Source organism: Vespa velutina, chromosome 2, assembly GCF_912470025.1.
Source record: "Vespa velutina chromosome 2, iVesVel2.1, whole genome shotgun sequence".
Lineage (NCBI taxonomy): Eukaryota > Metazoa > Arthropoda > Insecta > Hymenoptera > Vespidae > Vespa > Vespa velutina.
This window is the reverse complement of record NC_062189.1, coordinates 19,500,838-19,523,479: the sequence shown is the minus strand read 5'-3', so window position 1 is coordinate 19,523,479 and position 22,642 is coordinate 19,500,838. Positions and strand designations below refer to the sequence as shown.

Here is a 22,642-nt window from a genome sequence, read left to right as displayed (position 1 = left end):
TGACCATGTACATCGGATAATTGCGTTTATTAAAACGTTACGCGTTCTAGTTCTCGCGTGCGCGTTCTCCTTTCACCCTCCCGGAGAATCGGCCTTTTATAGAAAATGCGTGCAGTCTACCGTGCAAATACGGAGGTTAAGTCGCTGCCAAGACTCGCGCGACGAGAGAGGAAGAGAGAGAGTAACGATCTTTCCGAATTTGCAAAATTTCATTCATATACGTAGAAATTGCCACGTGTTAATGATTCGAAATCTTTCGTTTCTTGACATTCATTCGCAATATCCGTCAAGTATTTTGAATTAACTCGCTCGTTATCGATAACCCATTAAGGAGCATAGAATAATTATCTACTTATAAGAGCACGAACGAGGTAGGTTGGTTCAACGTTCCGCCTTCTTTCGGCACTTCCCTCTTCCTTCCACAAGCACTGTACGAGGTCTCTTAATTAAATTACGGTCCTCGGCCTCGATTTAATTAACATTAACTCGGTCTCGCGCGTTCACCTTCTCGCACGTGTCTCAAACTCTTTCTTCCTTCTTTATTGCGAGCAGCTCTACTTTCAAGGACACCGGCCGATAGGTACCTCCCGTTAATTAACGATGCACAAATTGAAATTCGCAAAATCTCATTGAATCCGCTCTCGAAGGATCTCGAGCGTGGACAATCGCGTATCAGTTTTTGATCGACTATTTTTAATAATATTTTTCTAGGCGTCGTAAAAAGTGCGCCAGTGACCAAATTATACTCTCGTCCGTAACGAAGAGGACGAACACGCGTCACAATTTTTCATATCACGTGGCTGTGCTTGCATTATGTCGTTACGCTTCGTCGTCCCGCGTGCGGCCTCGTAGAAAGGGGTACATGCATATGTATGGACGTACTATGTACGTAAATATGTATACATACGAGTATATAGGAGAAAAAGAGTATAAGTAATGGAGCACTCTCTTATTGTTGTCGGCTACCGCGCATCTGCATAAGGTTTTTAAAATTCAACGAAGATGTCCACGCCTCGATACCGGCCGCAAAAATGTACTGCGAATTAACTCGCTAGAAACGCACGTGTGTGTCGAGGAATTACAATTTTTCACGTTTTCTAACGTAATCGCATTCGCTGAGAAATATCCTCTCTCTCTCTCTCTCTCTCTCTCTCTCTCCCTCTCCCTCTCTCTCTCTCTTCCTCGTTTCTCATAAATTCGTAGACAAATCTATGAAGGAGGTAAGATAAGATGGAACTTTACCGATAGCTGCAGATCTCAATGACAGTAGACAACAGGAGTATTCATAAATTATATTTTCGAGAGTTATCCCGTAGGACGAAAAAAGGAGACAAAGAAACAGGATTCAAGAGAATAGATTACAAGGAGATGGATATAAAAAGAGAAGGAACGATGGAATAAAAACGGAGGGAGAGAGAGAAGAATCGTATAGGGTAGAGAGAGAGAAAAAGAGATTAGACTACGTGTCCTGGCGAAATCCTCGGCCATTATTTCATTTGGTGGACCCCTCTGTGTGTACGTCCGCTGCTAGAAATGAATATGCAAGAACCTACCGGGGTGAATATTTACGAGCAGCTCATGCACGCGCGCGCGCGCGCACGCGCGCGCGTGGGAGAGAGAGAGAGAAAGAGCACATGCGAGCTAGCAAGCAAGTTTGAAAAGACGAAGCCGAGCAGAACCAACGGGAGACGGCGCTTCTCTCGTTCTGGTTCGCTCCGCACCGAACCATGTTGTTCCTTTCACCCATTTTTCGTTCTCTCTTTAAACATGCGAGTCCCTTGTAAATCGACGTACAGAGTAGAAAAATGATACGTCGCCGTTTTACTTGCCGCTTTTTCTATTCTCTCTTACTCATTTCTATTCTATCCTTGGTCGACATATATTTTCCCGTCATTGAAATAAACACGCGATACGTAGGAAACGGGCGATACGTCGATTCTCAACATTTTTCTTCTAATACGCTTCTAATACGAGTGTACGATATTCTCAGGAATTTTTCTTTGCGATCGTCCTTTGAGAACAATAACGTCGAGAAAGCACGAGAGTGCTCGCTCCTGGAATAATAGAAAGAGAGACCAATTAGGGACGTTGTCAAAGGGCCACGTCGTCGAAGAAAAGCAAGATAGCTCAGTCGGACTCATTACCCGTCCGTCTTATTTCGGTTACTTCCGGAACTTCTTTTCTCGAGTATATTTCGCGGAGTTCCCCTCTAACGAGAAGAAAGCGTACTCTACGTATATACACCTGCACTTGTCGTTGAAGGCTCATCGTCGAGAAGGACGATGGCTAAGAAAACGTAGAGACTCGTTTTGCCATTCGAGCACACTCATCCACCTCGTTCCAACAAATTTCGTTTCTCTTCCGTTCTTTTTCCGTTTCGCCTTCTTTTTCTCCAGTAACCTTCGACGATCCACCGTAATCACCGACATAAATTCTTTTCACGTAGTATCATGGCTTCTTTGGTCTTTATCGAACGAACATAATTGCTCGATCTTTATACTCGACCAAGTCGAGATACCTACATAGGTCGGATATAATCGTTTCTTTTTTCGATCGGACTAATATTATCAATCGGAAACGTGTTATATTTTACGAATTGACTTACTTATTAATGGGTCTATACTCTTGCACTCCCTACGAACAAGCTTGCAGCTTTTATTAAATGAGAGAGAGAGAGAGAGATGGAGAGAGAGAGAGAGAGGTCTCGTAAGCGCGAACGTCGAACAGGAAAGTCGAGACGAGAAGCGACCGGAAACATACTTATTTCTGTTCTTTAAGAAGTCTCGCGCGATGGCAAGGAGGGAAAAGGAAAAGAAAGAGAGAGAGAGAAAGAGAGGGAGAGAGAGAGAGAGAGAGAGAGAGAGAGAGAACCTTCGACGCTTTTATCTCGAGTAGCCGCGATCGAAAGGTGGTGAGCACGCGCGAGCTTTCTAAACATAGTAATGTCACTTCTTTCCCGCTCCGAGAAAGAACCGACTTGGTCGTTCCTCTTACAGGAAAAAGAGAAAGAGAGATAAGTAGATAAATAGTAGAAGAGAAAGAAAGAAAAGTGGGCCGAAAAAAGCTGAGAAAGAAAAACGAAGAGTCCACCTCTTTCCTTCTTCCTTTCCCCTTTTTCAACCTTCTTTTCAACTTTACGAATTCGATTAAGTACCACCTACGAAGGGATGATCTAATTAACGCTCGGTCTCGTTAGCCATTGCTTCCTCCTAGCCTTTCATCATTACTCAAAAGCTCGTGCAGCGTTTCTCTCTTTGCTCGTGCGAACGAACGTATCAAAGAAAGTCAGGAAATTTCGATCTCGCTCGGCGGTGATAAAGGAACAAAGTGTATTCGCGTATATTTCTATTTGTTCTTCCTCTGGCCCCCTTTCTCTTTCTACTTCCTTCTAAAATAAAACGTATGACGAAAGAATGAGACGAATTATGTAGCAACTTGCTTTCGATGAAAACGACCTAAGACGAGGATCGCGTTATCGCACGGTTGACACACCTGCGAGCGTAGGCTGAGAGAGAGAGAGAGAGAGAGAGAAAGTGCGTAAGAGCAACGAGAACACAATTAGCGAGCCGAGTTGTGAATGTTTCTATTTATATGAGCGCGACGATTTATTTTCTCGTGCAAGGAAATTGTTTCAGTGGTTCTCACAGTCATTAACTGGTCCCCTCGTACTTCTTCATTCTTCTAATTACATGTATGTACTAAAATACGATATCAGTATGCGCAATGTGTACTATACCTTTTAAACGTTTTAAATATCAATGGGCCCTATCATTAAATCAGACAGACAGGGAAAGAATGGAGAAAAATGAAAAGGATAAAACGATTTTAAAGACAAAAAGCGTATATCGCGGAAAGATCGAAGAATGGTAAATGAAGCGAGAATACCTTCGTTTTGGAACGTTTAACGTTTCAATGGTACTTCAACTTAAAGTGCTCTTACGAAGTAACGAACGAATGAAATAGGAAGAGAGAGAGAGAGAGAGAGAGAGAGGACAAAGATATGTAGCTGTAGAGACAGAGGAAATGGTGTAGCTGTCATTAATCGCGGCGGTCTATTACACGAGTACTCTCGGAGTAACGAAGCATCGTTGTTGTCGACGAGTCTCGAATTTTTCCTAGAGTTTGCTTTTCGAGCTATCTACTATCCCGACTACGGCGTTTCGTCGTTCGTTCTCGATTCGTGGCTTTACGCGAAACATATTTCGCGGTATGATTAACTTTACCCGTCGCACTTTTTTTCTTTTTCTTACTCGACTCTTTCACGAGGCGTTGTCACGTAAAACTCAAATCGAAGAGAGGAATATAGTCGATCGATAACCACGGCGAATATTAACCGGGGAATATCGTGCTCGCGTATGCAAAATTGCAACTAGAAATTTCTTTCTTTTTTTTCCCAAATTGCTCCCACGGGAAAAATCACCGCTTTCACACTTCCTTGTTTTTTTCGAAATCCCACGATCGTTACTTGTCGAGATATTCTTTGGCATTTTTGGCTTCGTTTCAGAAACGAGCCAGAGGAGAACGAACGAATAACGGCTCGTTGGACGTTGAATGGTTAGGACGACTTGCAATTAGAGGATGGAATTAAATGTGACATCGTACGGTGCCACATCGATGATGAGATCATATTTTAAATAAGCGATACATAGTTAAAACGACAAGATTGTTTATCTTTCTCTCATTCGAAAGTCCATTTACCGCAACATTGACGTCTTTCTATTACTAATAACGAGTTCAGCGGCGTAATTTGAAAAGTCGAAGGGAAGAAACGTCACGACCTACTTTTCAAACGGCAAACGTCTTTTGAATTTGCGGAAAGAGACGGTCGGTGGTAAGCGTTTCGAGAGAAACGCGTCAAATAAGAGGGCACGAGGCTCCGCGCGCTTCTTCTTTTACCGCTTCTGCTTCTACGGCGAGACCTTCGCTTAAACGTCGTGACGAGAAAAATTTGACTTGGCAAGCCGTACCTTTCGTCTGGTGGTGGTGGTGGTGGTGGTGGTTCTCTTCGCGAGGTCGCGTTCGAGACGAAGCCTCGCTAGTACTCTCTCGCAAGGAGGCACGTCATATTTACGCGACGTATTTGCCTCCGTTGATTACTGTTTGACATGCTCGGCCACCATTCCTTTCCATTTCTCTCTTTTCTTGTTTTATCTCTTTTCCCTTCTTCGGATTAGAAAATTCGTAGGACAAATTGAAGAGGAAAAGAAAAAGAAACGTCGCGGAAACGTCGAACTTTGACTTTACAGGGATAACACGATTATGGTTCGCTTCGCGATTACCGGATCGCGAGTTGGATGGCAGTCGCTTTATTGGAGGAGGGATTATCGCAGTGCGGAATCTGACTTGCCGCGCTTCGTGTAATTAGAATTTACAGCTTAACGAGATTATATGCGGTTAGAGACAGTTATTTGCCAGTTGGAAACGACCGACGGAGGACGGGGCCGTCTACGGTCTAATTGATTCGGGTTTCGTGAACTTTCGAACTCGCTACAAATCCGCTATAGCGTGTCATTATATGTCGATTCGATTATATTACACGAGAAATTGCTGATATAGATGGTCGTCGTCGTTATTTTTTTCCGATAAAAAACTCGGCATTACTTTTCTATCCGTCGCTCTTTCTCTCTCTCTCTCTCTCTCTCTCTCTCTCTCTCTCTCCTTCCTCCAACACAGACGAAAAAGAACAGAGAAGATAGATGTTAAGTAAGAAAACTTGGGAAGGGACATTGGAGGCAGCAGACAGATTCGAATACGATATGCAAGCTTCTTGAAAAGATTCTGAAAGAGGAAGGTAAGAGGAAGGAGACTCCTAAGGCATTCTGTGGGCGCACTCGTCGCGAGAGTAAAGAAGAAAGAAGGAAGCAGTGTAGCGAGTTCTTCCTTTGTTTCTCTCTCTCTCTCTCTCTCCCTCTCTCTCTATTCTGCACCTAAAGGACGCACGCATTTGTTAATTTTTACCGTCTCGCTTATTTTCTTTATCCATGATATCTTCGTTCCGCTGTTATTTCTGGAGAAATGTCAAACGATAGGTAGATACCTAAACTTAGAAGCAAAATGTAACACAAGTCTTGCGATTCGTTGCGTACTCGAGCGAAAAACATTGACAAACCATCGATCTTTTGCCTTTGCAAACATTTAACTTTAATCATAATCTAGAGACGATTCGCCTATCGTTTTGATAATATGTGTTATTAATTCGCTCGATTTCATTTGGATGGAATCGGCGAATGGAAGGTTGTTGCAGTTTGCATGGAAGATGGAGTGAGATGGAAGCAACGGAGAAGAAATATTTTCATTCTACCTCGAGCAACAAGGACGACGGCGACGACTAGCGGGGGCTTCAAAGGCGCGCCACGCGATGTATTCTCGATTCGAGCTCGTAAATATTTACGCGGAACGTGCGCGCCCGATTACATTTGCATTTCGGATTCACGGCGATTTCTAAACGACCGCTCTACGACGATACCACGGCGTAGTGCTAGTAGCTACCCTACCGTTCCCCTTATTCCCTTTGCGATTATGCGTCGCTCGTTCCATTTAAATAGGCACAAGTAGGTTAGTCCGTTCACGCACGTCTACGTACACATACACATACAGAATTGTCGCTCGCGCGTGTTATCCGTCAATCTTCTTCGTTAAGAAAAACGCGATACAACGTTTGCTATTTCACCTTCCAACCATTCATTTTCGATCGAATTTTAGATTATTATTTATTTAAAAAATCTTGATAAAAGCACAAATTTTCCTTTTTATCGTTATATTCACGGTACGAAACGATGCTTTCCCTGAGAATAAGTTTGTGCTTTAACGTAGAGACGAGCTTTGCTATACGCTCGTCGGTGGTCGACGGTGGTCTGTATCTCGGTGGTCGGTGGTCAGAGTTGAAGGTTCCACGCTGAGTAGAGAGTAACTCGCAAGAGTAGCCGTTAGTTCTCGACTAGCCAACGACTAAGTAGTCACCCGAGTACTACCGTGAAAATCTGTACGGCTAGGTTCACCTTCTTGTGGTAAACAACCACGATTTTGTAGCTGTCCCTATTCAATATCTCTCTCTCTCTCTCTCTCTCTCTCTCTCTTTCGTCTTTAACTATGGTATGCTCTTTGAAAGAGTGCCATAATCACAGTGACCACACCAAAACCGCATCAAAATATTTACCTTTCGTCGGATACTCACACGCACACTTTCGTCTCTTATTACCTTTTTCTCCCAATTCTCAATGAAATCAACCCTATAAGGTTTGTTTTCAATTTTGCAAACTTCGAAAATGTCGCTTAATATAAATGATATATCCTATTTTCTTAGTGGATCATCTCTAGAATAATACCTACATATGTAGTTACAGTGGAAGGTATATGTCATCGAATATGACGCTTTGGAAAGGACGGTAGCGAACGACGGTCCGTCTACGCTCGCTCGCGTACGCGCTCGAGCGTAAAAGTAAAGCCGCGCGAAGGCCGTTCTCATGAATGAGTGTTCAATGGGCGCCGGTCATTACTTTTCCCGTCGCGAGAACGAGTTAGACTCGGCGTGCGCCAACCTACGTTCGGCGTGCGACGAGCAAAGGTGCATTCGTACGTACGTTAACTTTTACGTAGGAACGTTCTCTCCTCGAGACGATGGAGGAACAGAGAGAGAGAGAGGGGGGGTGGGGAGAGGGAGAAAGAGAGAGGGAGGAAGCGAGGGAGAGAGGGATAGGGAGAAACAGCACACGCCTTTGAACGACCGTAAGGAGAAGCAGCGTGACTCACCGCAGAAAGACGCTATTATATCGCATGGCCGTCTTGGGCCCATGCCTCGTGCCTATCTACACAGTGTCATCTTATAAATGATACTTCAAAAATGGTATAATAAGGGAAATTAATTCTGAAAGAGAAAAAAAAAGAAATATATATATATATAGGTATATAATTTGTGACACGAAGAACGGCCTTATTTGATCTTAATTGAACGATAATGATGTTACAGAGGACGACAACGAGATGTCTTGTAAGATAAATCGTAATAATCATTGTCTAGTCGAATGCTTATCGCTCAAATATAATATTACAATCGAGATTCGACCGATTAGTAATATTTTTTTTCGTTGAAAGTTATCCTAGGTATATCGTTTTCATTTATTTTTAAACGAATAATTCGATCGTCGTACAATATTTTTTTACAAGCATTGAAGAGTAAAGAAGAAAATCGACTGAAAACACTATGGCCACCTTGTATAAGTTTACGCGTCAACGTTACTCCACCTACGTGTTTTGCGAACTGGGTACCGATCCGGACCGTTGTAGTTTTATAGAAAAATCTACGATGACGTTATCTTGAAATAGGATACGCCATTCGATTTAAACTCCTCCGTTGATTGTAGAGAAAGAAAAGTATACGATATACCTACACGATGTTAATTATTGGGAAGTGATTGCGCGGATAATTGGGAATGGATTCGAAATAATATCTAAATGTATTCAACAAACAATAGCGGCAGTATTGACTCGTGTAGTTTAATCAATCCGTAGTTTAATCGATCGACGTGATACATTAATTATGAAAATTTTCTCTGTTAATACCTGCGTTAAGTTTGTCGACAAATATTTTCTCTAATACTGCGTACGTATAACGTCGAATCTTGAAATAAAAAGAGGAACGACGAGTGTGACGAAAATGATCGTGCACAGCCTCGCCTCATAGGACATACATATGTACGTACGAGCAAGCATAAGTATGCCAGTGACGATGTCATCCGTTTCCGGAGAATCAAGTCTTTTTTTTCTTTACGTGGAAATAGCGTGGGTACGACGAGTCGCGTACGGTACTTCGAGAAGAAGAAGAAGAAGAAGAAGAAGAAGAAGCAGAAGAGAAGGGAGAGGAAGAAAGGAAAGATTCGACGCCACACCTCGTCGCACCCCGATTCTCTCTTCCCTCTCGCCCTTTCACGAGTTATGGCTTTACGGTTGGTTGCGTCGAAGATTTATGAAGCAAACGATCATGCCAGTAGATCGGAAGAACGAAGAGGTAAGGAAGGCGGAGGAAGAGGAAAAGAAGAAAAGGCATAGCGACGACGAGAGACAGCGAAAGTGACGGACCTGTCTTTGCGCTCGCATACTTTCCGCAGTCCGACCGACTTTCGTCGTTCCGTCGATAATTATTTTATATTGTGAAAAAAAAAAGACAAAAAAGGCCATTAGATCGCGAACGTCGTCGAGGTTACACGTATTTCTGAGTTTAATCGATCAACTCGATTACATCGGCGAACATCGGTTACATACGATACATCGATTATTTTTCACGAAATCACATTTAGTCCGCAACACATTCGTTCACTTAGAAACTAGTTCGCGTATGGAGTCGAACATTACGCGCTAAATTCGAAATAATTCTTTTACGGTAATAAAGTCACATTAGCGATCCCGGTCAAAAGGAATGGCCGTGGGTTTGTTAATTATAGTAAAAGCAAGGTAGACTCGGACGCTATACTTTTCTTTATCGTAGCGGACGTAATGGGGCAGGAGGAAAAGAAATAAGACCGTTATTTATCGCGTCCGGTGTAATACTCGCGTATCATAATTGAAGTATCGAACGAGAATAATTAACGCGAGAGGCCATATGTCGCCATATGCCGACAGCAGATCGATGAACGAACGCGTACGACTGCGCGTCGAACGCGTGATTCGACGTTCCCATGTATGCGTTATTTAATGTTTCCATGTATCGTGATAATGTCAGGGCCGATTTCTTATTCCAATGCTAGAATAGAAAATCGAGTTTAACCCGAAACCATGCGACTAACCGTCGTCCAGCCCTTAATCTCCATTATCCAAAGATCGATAAGCAAATCCGCCATGCATCTGCGTTTACGTATAGGTACCTCTACCTGCCCGCTCACTACCAACCTGTGTATTCTCCTGCTTACGATCGTAAATAACGATTAGCATAGGGAAGATTAAACAGGTCCATCGGTTCGAGACCGTGTTAGAAAAACGAGATAATCGGCCGATACGTCATCCCTCGCTAATATCGCCGTTCCTAATGAACCATCGGGGCCGATAATCGAGGAGGACGGATACGAGGCGCACGAGATATCGTTATTTTAATGAAACGTTACCTTTAACAATAACTTCCTTCTCCGTAGTCGAATGAAAAATCCTCGATTCGATTTATAATTCTCTCCTCGGCGAATTAATCATTTTCTCGGATACCGACGTTTTTCGCGAAAACATTTTATCTTCTCGATAATCGTAAATATTGAATAACCGTTAAATTTTCAAGAGGATTAGAACTCGATATCTCGCGGGTTCCTAGATCGATAAACAAATAGGGCCACGTAGGAGCTCCACGCGCTATATACGTATACATAGGGGGTCGTAAATAACGATTAGCTTGGCAGCAGACGGTCGAAGACCGCTGAAATTGGTCTTTCCAACGGCATGAAAAACGAAACACGATGTATCTTCGTTTGCACGCTAGATTGGGTAGGAGTCTGCGGAAGGTCCACGCTTCTTCCTCTTTCTCTTACTTCCTTAGACTCTGTACCGGAGTAGTTCGCCTTTACCGGAGGTCAATGTCGACTTTCCTGATACAATTCGTGGACTCGAATTGTTGTTCGAGAAAACGACAAATTAAATTTAAAGAGGGGCATGCTCCTCTCGGATGTCGGAACGACAATCACGATACGCGTATATCGTTCGTTCAAATTCTTAGTCGTCTTCAAAATTGAGAGGAGGAGGACACGACAAATTCTCAATCGCTGTTTAAACAAATTTTCTTAGAAAAGTCGGAAGAAATCCGTTGACGTTAAACGAATTATAATTACTAATGAGAAAGGATAGAAGTAATTAATTCATTCATTCAATATTTCTCGTCGCCAGAGGGGATGATGTTGTCCCAACACCTTTCAGCTATTACCACGTGCCGTAATTCTAAATTATCCCGCTCGTTTTACGCCTTAATAATAGGATGCGGAGGTGGATGCGAGCTGTAACGGGACCGAGAGAAAGGCGAGACAGTGGGAGAGAGTGAATGAAATAGAGAGAAGGAGAGGAGGTGGGTGAAGGAGAGATAGGGGACAATAAGAGAGATTCCTTTAGCTCGCGCAACGTGCTTTAATTAAACAGGATACGTTAGACGATGTAACTGTTGCGAGCCACCGCACTTACGTACGCTTATTAAGATAAAACAAGCAATTACCGGGGCAAGAAGGTCAATACACCTTCTTCTCCTTCCTCCCGCCTTATACTTACTTATATCCTCCTTCTAGCAACCGTATGCACTTTTCATACAACCGTACGTACGTATACTATCGCGTTTCACGAGTAGAAAGGAAAGGCCATTAATGATCGAGTATTTAAACATTTTTTTTCTTAAAAGAAAAAGTTCAAAATATAATATCCAATTTAATAACTGGAAGTGTTGCGCCTCGTTGCGAAGGAACGCGCGGATATTGGTTATCAAATAATCTAGGAAGTTTCCGAACGTATGCAGAGAGTATGTAAGCTATACGTTATGCTATCCGAGTCATTCAATTGCATTTACTCGACGACCGCTTTATCCTTAACGAGAACCGGAAGAGCGTAGGTGTCGCGCGTGTTTCTCGCGTGGAGCGAGACGCGAGCGCGTCCTGGTTCGCCGATAATTTCACGGAAAAGAAAGGGATGGAGAGAGAGAGAGAGAGAGAGAGAGAGGGAGAGAGAGCTCTTAGAGAAAAAGAAAACTTCATTCTCGCGATATTTCAAACGATCGTAATAACGATTGGATTTAGGATTTGTTTGTCCCCATAAAGTCCCCATCGAGCACCTAATTTTATTACTTATACATTTCAAGAGATATATCTACCATTCCTGATAAAATAGAAACACGTTGGAGATCCGACGAACTTACAAATTTAGACATGTCTAAGGTTAATCGTGGAATAGCAGAGGGGATAGCGAGGGTTAGATAGTGGTTTAATGCGGTCTGATGCGAAATTCCGAAATTCCGCGCGTCGAATTTCGAGACTCCGTTTCGGCACTGCACACGGCGTATTATCGACGCACACGCGTGCGTTCCGCATTCGACGAAAACGTGCCTTCCATACCATCGAGATATTTCGAATTATCGTGCCCTAAAATAAGATGGACAAGGAAAGGACAGACGTGATATTCGAGCTTTGCCCTTTTCGTCTTTCTACGTTCTCGTCTGTCCGCGAATGTAGAAGGTTACGTGGAAGATAACGTGGAAGGTAACATAGAAGGAAATTGGCTACAGTCACGTGGCCGACGTTTCCGCCCTCGGAAATTCTAGAAATCTCTGGTCGAGACGACGTCTGCCTTGGGGAAACGCCCGACAACCGTCGCTCTCTAATTTGCATCGCACGTCCATGTAATACATACGTCGTTTTATGATATTTTCTACTAGCATGTAGATATAGATATATGTAAATATGTTGATAGGTATAGGCGGCTGGATCGTTACAATTTTATCAAACGGAGAAAAGATTTCGCGATAGTGTAAGTTTTTGATTGTAGGAGAAAAAACGGAGGAGACGAGTCGTGACATACGACTTGCATTCACGCACGAGCGCGCACGCACGCGCTACGTCGAAGAAGCAAGAGCATTTCGAGGAGGAAGGGATGAGAAAGATGAATAAAGAGTTTGTAAGTAAGAAAGAGAGAAGGAGACGGAGACGTCTCGAAGCCGGTCAAAAATAGCGAGATAGAACAAAGCGCTGCCGTGATCGTCCGTCTTCCTTTGCATCTTTTTTCGGTTTCTTCTGCTTTTTCCAACTTTTTCATTTCCAACCTAGCATTAGGATATTTTCTTATTCGTACGTCCTTTGAATTTCATGTATATATATATATATATATATATATATATATATATATATATATATATATACATGATATATATATATTAATTCGAGAATGGAATCGATCATGGCGCTAAGTCTTCGAATTAGCTCGTTCATGTTTCTATGAGACCGACCGCGAAAGATAGAAAACGGTAACATTATGGAAAGGAAATAAAGTATCTCGATTCCATCTCGACCAACTCGATAACGAGATAGAAGCGACGAACGAAAAGGGAGAAGCACGCGCGGTAATATTGGGTAAAAGGTAAAGCCTATTGCCCGTTTGTATTCTTTTCGAACGATCCCAAACAGTTCCTCGATTTTCGGTCGGATACCGCAAGCCCTCGGGCCATGCGCAAGGTAAACGAGATAGTCGACCGTTCGACGAGCCAATGGCGAACAGTAATGCGACCGGAAGTATCGACGATTTCAAAGAATTATTCTGCCAAAGAAAATTGGAAAGGCACAAAGTTGTATTAGAAAATACGTGACAAATATTTTTTACCTCTTTTTCAGATCATCCTCGGAATTAATTTATCTACGAGTTTATGCGTTCTTCTCGATACGTGGGCCAAAAACATCCATGATGCATCGTTTCGATCGAATCTTTCTTCTATTAATATAGACTTGCGAATTCATCCGAAGCAACGAACAATTCTTCGATTTCGAGAGAGGGAGAGAGAGAGAGAGAGTAAAAGAGGAAGAAAAAAGAGTCGAGTTTCGACAATTTTAAATGGCTCCCGTTTATTCTCCCCCTACCGATGCGCGCGCGCGCGGAAATAAAATCAAAGTGGTCAGGATAGGGGGCATGGGAGAGGATGGAGAGAATCAGCACGAGTTTTATTTGCCCGTTGCGACGTGAATTCATCGGTTTTCCGGTTACACGCCGATCCGAATGCATTTATGTAATCGATGAAATAATATTTAACGGATAAACCGACATGGCAACCGATTATTCGTTCGGCTCGTTGAAAATAGTTTTTCGGAAATAAAAGAATCGAATGGAATGGTTAGAGGAGGGAAGGAGGATGGTAAAGCAGTTCGGTGAGCTTCCATCCGTGAGCTTTCTTTATTTATCGCTTTTGCATTCGATAAACCAAAGGACTCGATCGATTTTACCTCCTTTTATTTTTCAATCGACCCTCCTCCATCTCTTTCGAACACTCGCACAAGCACCATCTTCGCATTAAAGAGAAATTTAAATCGTCCGGATTCATCGAAGCCATCTCGCGTTAATAGCTTCACTGTAATTCACTCGTATTCGCGAGACAATCGTTTAGAGATTCGGAGAGGCATCCACGATGCCCATTTCCATCCTGTATATCTCCCTCTCTCTTTCTCTCAACAATACGACCGATCGTTCGTTTAAAAATAATATCAAACTTCCGGAAAAGTGGCATAAGAGTTGCCGTTATTTTTACGATCAACGACGCGACATAACGATAACTGGGTATCGTACGATTAACCCTGTATGTACGTATGCGTGTGAATTTAGACGATATCGAGAGGGTAAGTGATAATGCCGATAGTCGGTTGCAGCTTAAATATATCGTTAGCGTGCAACTACCTTCGGCAATATTGCCGGATAAAGTAATTGAAGCCCATCGAAATCACGAGAGATAATGGAATAAGCGTTGGAATGCATCGTTTCGCAAATACCCGCCATTTCGATCGCAATTCGATTGAATATCGCCATTGGATAAGAGCCGCATCGTAAGTTCGTTAACCCTGTCTATGAAACCATAGATGAAGTCGGAAAAAGTACAAAAAAAAAAAAAAAAAAAAAAAAAAAAAAAAAAAAAAGAAAGACAGAAAGAGACAAGTGTAGATCGATATACAAATGAATATTTTCTTGACGCAACGTGTATACAGTAAGTCGAAAGAAAAGAAAAAGGAAAGGTGTTTAGAGAATCCATTGGAAATGTCTTTCTTTCCATATTAGATCTATCGTGTAAAATACGTAGGACAGGATGCTATAAATAAACATTGGCCGCCCTTGGTACAACGCACGACGCCTGTGTCATAGAGCTGGTGAAGCTTCTTCGCCAAATGAAAATACTAACTACTACGAAGAATTTACGTTTTCCCCTTGACCTCCTAGCGTTGTTTGGAGGCGGAGCGAGATAGAAAGGAGACCGAACCGTACTCAATGACGTTTCGTGTAACATCGACCTTCCGTTCTCTTCTAATCTGCGTGAGCCACGGCCAAAGACGCAAACTACCTAAAAATAGTTTCCTCGGTCTTGGTCACGCGAAACGCGATTAAACGCGAGACGGGAAAATTCATGTCTCGCGGCCTATTTTGCGACGACCTCGATCGAGTCTGGAAGATACAATTTATCTACTCTACTACGGTCAGAGCCGCTTTACAAAACTAACAACGATTAATAACGTATAATAATTCCTTAATTTCCATTCATGATAGAATTCTAATTATTTGCACTAATTGAAATATTTCGCATGCTTATGATTTCTTATGCCTTTTTCAAATACATATGTATATAGTATAAGTTTAGGTATGATCAAGTACAAACAATATGGAAAATGCATTAAAATAGGCTGCTAATTACCATACCATTATTCGCGTTGCATAATTGAATAGGATCGCTAGTAATATCGATTCACCGTGTGAAGGTTACTGCATGCCGCGTTCACGGGCTAAGATCAAACATTTGAATTAATTGCGTTTAATAATTATTCCAACGTAATTAATAAAAGATTCATACTCGAGAAAAAAGATGAATTTTATCTTGACGAAGGTCCAACTTGTCTTTCCGCCAACATTTCAAATTTAAATTCAAATATAATTTGTACTTTCCGGACATGTAATATACCTCGTAATAACTACTTTAATGTGCTATTCTTGACAAACTTATAATTATTATTGCAACATTTCTTTATTGTCAAATTAAAAGTTGAAAATCATTAATTTATTATAAATACTACAAAGTTAAGAGACGTAATTAGGGCAGAAGGAAGATATGATAAAATGAACTCGTCATTTTTAAATTAAATCAATTATTACGCCACACCTGACAGTCAACCACCACACTGTCAATCATAAATATCAAAATTATATATTTTTAATCTATTAAAAATCCTCAGGTGACTCTATCCTACTACAAACGGCTAATCTAATTTATTAATCAGATTATATTTTATCATTTGTAACCAAGGATCTACTTGAGGCGAATGTCTTCTTCATTTTCTATTAATATCAAATTAGATGGCATATATATTTAAGCTAAGAACATGTTAAACTTTAAATAGATTTTTAAACGATCGATTTCTTGGGTAATGGTCATAGAGGAAAAAATAATGAAAATTAACGATTAATTAATTACCTACAATTAATTATCGATATTATCAAGTAGAATGCAAAAGCATGCAAAAAAATAAAAAACGTATGACTCACGAGTAAACTTACGAAAGATTTTACTCATGGTCGTTCTGATCAATAATATAAATATAAAAAATTACAACCCTAAGTCGTAACTTGTCGATTAGGTCCCCTTTCATCTTCGACATGCCATGTCGATTTTAATCTTTTCCCTCACTACTTTGGAAGTTCTCTGATGGCTCGAAAACACTCGTCCGATATTGAGATGGGTTGATCCGTAGTAGTGGTTGAAAATGAGCTAGATCAACATCGAGGCTGGCTAAAAGTGTTGTAGATATATATGAATCTATTCAAATGATCTGAAAAGAAACCCTTATCTGTGTTATAATGAAACATTGTAAACTTATATATGTTATAACATTTTAAAATCTAGTTACCGATAATCCTCGGAAGGAAAAGATATCTTCAATAATCTTCTTTGATGCACTGATTTTAATTTGAATGAAATAAAACACTGACTACGCGTTAATTACATTCTTTCACTGTGAGACGGGCATTAAATCTACGATTACATTGCGCGCAATCATTTATTTTTTAATTCATAAATCGCGAAACGCGAAAAAATCTGAAATATCGAGCAAGCCTGAAATCTATTTCATTGCCTGGCGCGCAATGGAAAACAAAAACATTATTATCTACGTTATAATTTAAAGTTACAAAATAATTAATTGTAAATATTATAGGAATTTATTTACTTGAGACTTTGTATATCCTTGCATGACTAATCAGCTCCGAAATGACGTAGGATGATCCAGCTCAAGTATGATTGATTGATTGTCCCTAGTTTCAATTCGCTTGGCCGATAATAAAAATTTATTATATAACGAGCAATATGAAATTCTACGAAATACATTTTTGGAAATCATTTCTGATGGTAGTGCAATAACGTAACGCCAAAAATGTCTCTTTTTGTAAATATTTTAATTCTGCTATGTACTAGTAAAAAGAAAAACATATATTTTTGAAATGTGCAAAGGTAATGTTTACGTTGTATCGTTGAACATTTTCCAAACAATATCAATTTTTCAAACCCTACATCGCTTACGTAGATAGAGACTCAATTGTTTATGAACAAGAAAGAATAAATAAATAAAACTGAATTGGATACTCTATAAAATATATATATACAAAACTTATCTCTCTCTCTCTCTCTCTCTCTTTATATATTATTATTCAATAATAAAAAAATTGAAATATTTTATTAATTATGATGGAATCAATATCGAAGTAAATTAAAATATATTTATCACTGTCAACAAAGTTCATTTTAACGCAAATATTATGAGTATTCCATAGCGATGAAGGAGGATTTACAAATTCTATTTCTTTATTATTTTTCCACAGATGAATTTCCCAAATATATCAAATAATTATATAGCAAATATCTTTTAAACGCAATGTACACCGTACTTGCGAATAACAAGTTTTGCAATCGATTTGTCATACTGCGAGTGAATAGACCAAACGTACTGATAAAAATATGCTAATTTACCTGTCATTACGAGGAGGCGTAATATCGTTGCAACTCGAAGGTGTTCGCAAAACACATATGGCTCTGATCTATGGAACACCGTAGGCATCGGTGATGTCAGCAGTGCTTCCACTTTACTTTTATTGCCGTTCTAGAAATTCGAAATGTTTTACGAAAATATTGAAACATAATAAATAATAAACGAATATTCTTAATTCGCGACAACACCGACGCTCACGAGAGCAAGACACCATAGAAATCACATATTCGACAATCGACTGAGACACTGTAAGATGTCAAATGTACCGATGGTATATAAAGGTATTTCTGCGTAAGTATTTTTAACCCAACGCAGAAAAATTTCTTATTATCTTGATACCGTTTAACGAATAAACTCAAGCCGAACTGCTATTGGTTAATCGGTAATGCCAAATTAGCATAGTGCGCCACTTTGCCTATACGGCCGTCTTCGAAATTACATAATTTTTCAATCTATTGTTCAAAGATATGGAAAGTTTTCAAATATGATAGGCGAGCGTGAGAAACTTTATCAAAATGAGAAATATACTGACTCAAACTATGAAACTTAATAAGGATAGTGCGACATTTGTAAATATAAAGAATCGAAAGTACGACGTAAGATGATTTTCATTACGAATATCTTTTATTGATACCGTCGATATCGCTTACGAAGAGGACATTATAAAAATCGCGCGCTATATATAATCGATTAATAAATATACTTGAAATAATATATGGAATCTTAGAAAAAGTATCGTAATTATCTAGATATATAATTGCGACGAAGACATTATTTCCATGGCGTCCGCCAAACGAAAGTGTCGTAAAGACGAATTCTCGAATGCCGACGAACGTAGTCGACCATCGACGATTCCTACCGAACGTGTATATTGCGCTACCTTGCGTATGTCCTTTCTACGACTACGTAATGTCGCGGGTCTATTGTTCGAAATGTAGTGTGCGAGCAGGTAAAAACCATCAAGACGAACTACTCCCTTGGCCTTAAAGAGAAAAATAAGTGAGTAGTAAATAAAGCAATAATATTAATAATAATGATAGTAATAGAAATAAGGAAAAAATGCGATATATACGTACGTACATCTTGATTGTGAAAGTATCAAAAGAGGTTATGAAAATTAGAAAAGAAATATATGAATATCTTTCTTTCTTTCCAAAAGTCCAAAAAAAAGTTTATCGACGAATTTACGAACGAAAAAATGATACTTGCTTTAACGACGAGAAGCACGCACTTCGTTGAAGTATTACATTAGAAAGAGATGTGAAACTCGGAATAGTTCATTTATATAGTTTGTATAGAATAAAAGAATCGACCTTTATACTATCTCTTTCTCTCCCTCTCGTCACCTCTCACTTTTTCTTTTACTTACCTTAAAAATCTTTTATCTCTAGGGAAATCGATTTAAATTCGTCGAATGAAAACTTTCTTTCTACGGATTTAGCCTTTCTCTTTCTCTCTGTAGCCTCTTCCGTCTGGGCATCTTTTCAATTCGTTTCGCGATTCGTTAACGTATTAATTAACCTTCGTTTTTCTACTTCAATTATCCCCATCTAGACGCCTTCCTATTTCTCCGATATTATTATGATACCACCCAAATTGGCATTTCGATGATGAAACGCCATTTGCGAGAATATTACGTAGCTGCGCAATAGGCATTATTTATACGTGTTTGTAATCAATTTGAAAAGTATATATATATATATATATTATCGACTTTATTTTTCTACCAACAACAGACGGGTTTTTCACTCGTTATCGCGAATACATTGTCGACGCGACGATGGCGTTTCTCCTCTCTTTTCTTTATTACGTAGGTGTATCATAATGTGTAAAGTAATATTGCACTTCTCTTCTTTCTCTTTGGTTCTCTCACATTGATTAATTAAACAGGTAAATGGTTAAGAGCGATACGATCGGGTCTCTTTCGCGCGAGTTCAAAGTGTGTAAAGATATTCGAGAAGGCAGAGAGACACGCTATATGATTATTTTATGATTCGATCGATCTATTCTCGAGATATTCGTAAGGAGGAAACTTGCACGGTAATGCTCGTATCATTCTATCTATGATTGGGTTGTGAGCGTATGCATGGTTCGTGCCTGCATTTCTTGGTCTCAGTCTCGCAAAATAGTTCCTATCATATCCCCGTGAAATCGTCTTTTGGGATCGTTCGGATAATTCTGGATATTGTTCGCGTAGGACAAAGTAGTCGTTGAATAACGCCGTCTCTTCTTCAATGGCACTCTTTTCTCATGGATATTTTACAATGAGTACCTATGTATGTAGATACGTACACACGCACACACACATCTCTCTAAATAGATGTATGTGTGTACATCTAGAGGGACACACGTACGTACCTATGTCGTTTGTTTCACCCACGTTACTTTTGCATGATTTTCTGAAATACTTGCGATCGCTTATTCACATCCTCCTTTTGTTAAGAAATTCTACGACGCAGACACGAGAGATATTACCTCGATCTCGGTTTAACGTGCTTGCTGCATGCCGTCGTACCTAGAGTTATTTCAATCTTCCATCTATTCCCGATAGAATATTCCAATAAAATGAAAATCTATTAAAAAAGTCTAAAGTATAGGTAATGTTTGATTTACATTATCCTTTATTTATTTCGTTATTAAATCTATGAAACATCGTTATATGTTATAACGAACGCGAAACATTGGGGTACCTCTCTCTCTCTCTCTCTCTCTCTCTCTCCCTCCCTCCCTCCCCCCCCTCTCCTTTCTCTCGTTTCACTCGAAGGATCATTCGTTAACGTCAAAAAACTCTTAAAACTTCGGTACGGATCGCTCGCCTATTTTGCGCCGTACAAAAATACCTTCCCCGATGGAAATCGAGCGAAATATTTAATCGTTGAATATTTTCTGAGTTGCAACGTGAATCGCAAATAAAACAAGCGAAAGATCGGAAACGGCTAGAAAAAGAAAATATATGTGCGAGATGAGTCTCTTTCGATAATCGTTCGATAGAATGGGAATGTCTGATGAAAAAAAAAAGAAAAAAAATAATAAAAAGAGAGAGAGAGAGAGAGAGAGAGAGAGAGAGAGAGAGTTTGATATAACTTTGTCATCTAGATGATGAAAATCGGTCGGTCGATCGATTCGTACGTTGAATCCGGTCGTCGATTCAGTCGAAAAGTCCTCATTGAAGTCGACGTTCGAAAGTCTCTTTTCAAAGTTGATTCTCGACGCGACACACGATATCGTTGGTACCTTCGAGCCGTCGGCTTTTCGAGCGAACGCTCTCGGATTATTAGATAGACGAAAAATGCGCGAATCGGAAGGGTGCTTGCTTGAAAAACGAGCTTTCGGAACGCGTCCCGTATTGATCGTTACAAATAGCCGCCAGCAAGGGCTCCTTCGCCCGCGCCCAGGGATTATCCCCTTTATATCGAGCTATTAATATTACTTTCTGCAAATCTTCCTCCGGTCCCTCATCGACCATATCCGAATTCTACCGTACGTGCTAAAAATCCATCGCCATACCATTTATATCGAACGACTCGCAAAGATTTGTCATTTTCTAAAAAGTGAGTCTCTTCGTGCTTCGTTCTTCCGAAAGAAATATCCCACTGACGAGTCGCTTCGTATATAAATATATATATATATATATATAATAATTTGACGAGTCAACGACAATTAAGAGAAAAAACGTATATCGCGTGGGATAATATATGACGCGTTCTGTTACGGTGCGAATGTCACGTGGTTATGCTTCGCGCACGCGTTCTCTTTATAATTCCATTAAAAGGAAACTTGTAAATTTCCCCGGGGACTCGTCACTCTCGGTAACTTTCCGTTTCGCGCTCTCTCGGATGAGAAACGGGAGAGGGCTGCTCGTCCAAGGGTAGACCTCATGGCCTCCGCAAGGCGTGCCGTGGTATTACGTCCGACCCCTACACTCGCTACTACATATCGAACGATACAGCTCGATACGCTCCTCCTAGGATCGGAGGTGCAATGTCGAGAACATTGCTTTCTCGATAGGATGTATATAGGGCGTATCGTAATATTATACGTGAATGAGTTTGCAAAAATAATTCAAAGAGAATTTCTCTCGGTGTTTATCCGACATAAAGAGATCATAAAGAGATAGAAACAAGTAGAGTTGAAATGATTCTAGATCATTATAGAAATAGAAATAAAATTGGGTAAAGAAGTTTGTTTTTCGAAAATTTTAACTACTCTGATATTTGTGTAAATCAATTAATCGATTTATCTAAGTTAAGTCTATGTAATTCGATGCGCATTTGCTCAGGAAGAAAGGAAGTAGGAAGGGAATTGGTAAGGATGGAGACTTGTTCTTGGCTTAGGTTAAGTAAACTTGGAATCCGAACTGTCTGCTTGTGGGGTATGGAAGGAGAAAGAGAGAGGTTGAACACGCTGGTGATGCCAGAGTTCCGTGTCGCTACTACCGCAAAAGGATTTGCACTTTGTACTCGTGCACCAGTTACGGATGCGACACGTGCGAACGAAGGTCTTCGTAACACGTGCCTCGCGAATTTCTACTCGAACGTCAATTAAAGAAAATCGACGTCGACTCATCTTCGAGCCCTCTATGAGATCTCTCAGTTCGCGTCGACCCTACACGTTCGAATAAGAAAATCGACGAACACCGGGCAAATAGAACTTTACCTTTCGACATTACGTAAAGCAAGTTGTCTAAAATTAGAGAGAAGGATGGCTTAGGGTTAAAGATCGAAGAGACAGGAAAAGGAGAATCGCGTGCGTCCTCGCTAACTATAGCGCAGCGAACGTGCGAGAGGAGATTGTCTCGAGGATAAGTCGAGACCATTAACGGGACGTCCGTTGCTCTTTCATTAGGTGCCTTCTCTTGACAGGTAGCCACGAAAGCTCCTCCCTGACCACGACTACGGTTTACTAGCATCGCACGG

The 22,642-nt window shown here is 40.5% G+C and overlaps 1 protein-coding gene across 5 annotated transcripts in view; it reads left to right on the top strand.

Annotated features, from left to right (window-relative positions):
• The window catches only part of LOC124946820 (protein rhomboid), a 236,201-nt gene that overhangs the window by 74,002 nt on the left and 139,557 nt on the right, over window positions 1-22,642 (top strand). The window contains exon 1 of one of the 5 annotated variants that reach the window (XM_047488130.1): window positions 17,728-18,725. The exons of the other annotated variants lie outside the window; for them this stretch is intronic. The gene's annotated coding sequence lies outside the window, so the exon portion shown is untranslated. Of the gene's footprint in view, window positions 1-17,727; window positions 18,726-22,642 lie in introns of those variants that run through there. 5 annotated transcript variants of the gene reach the window in all.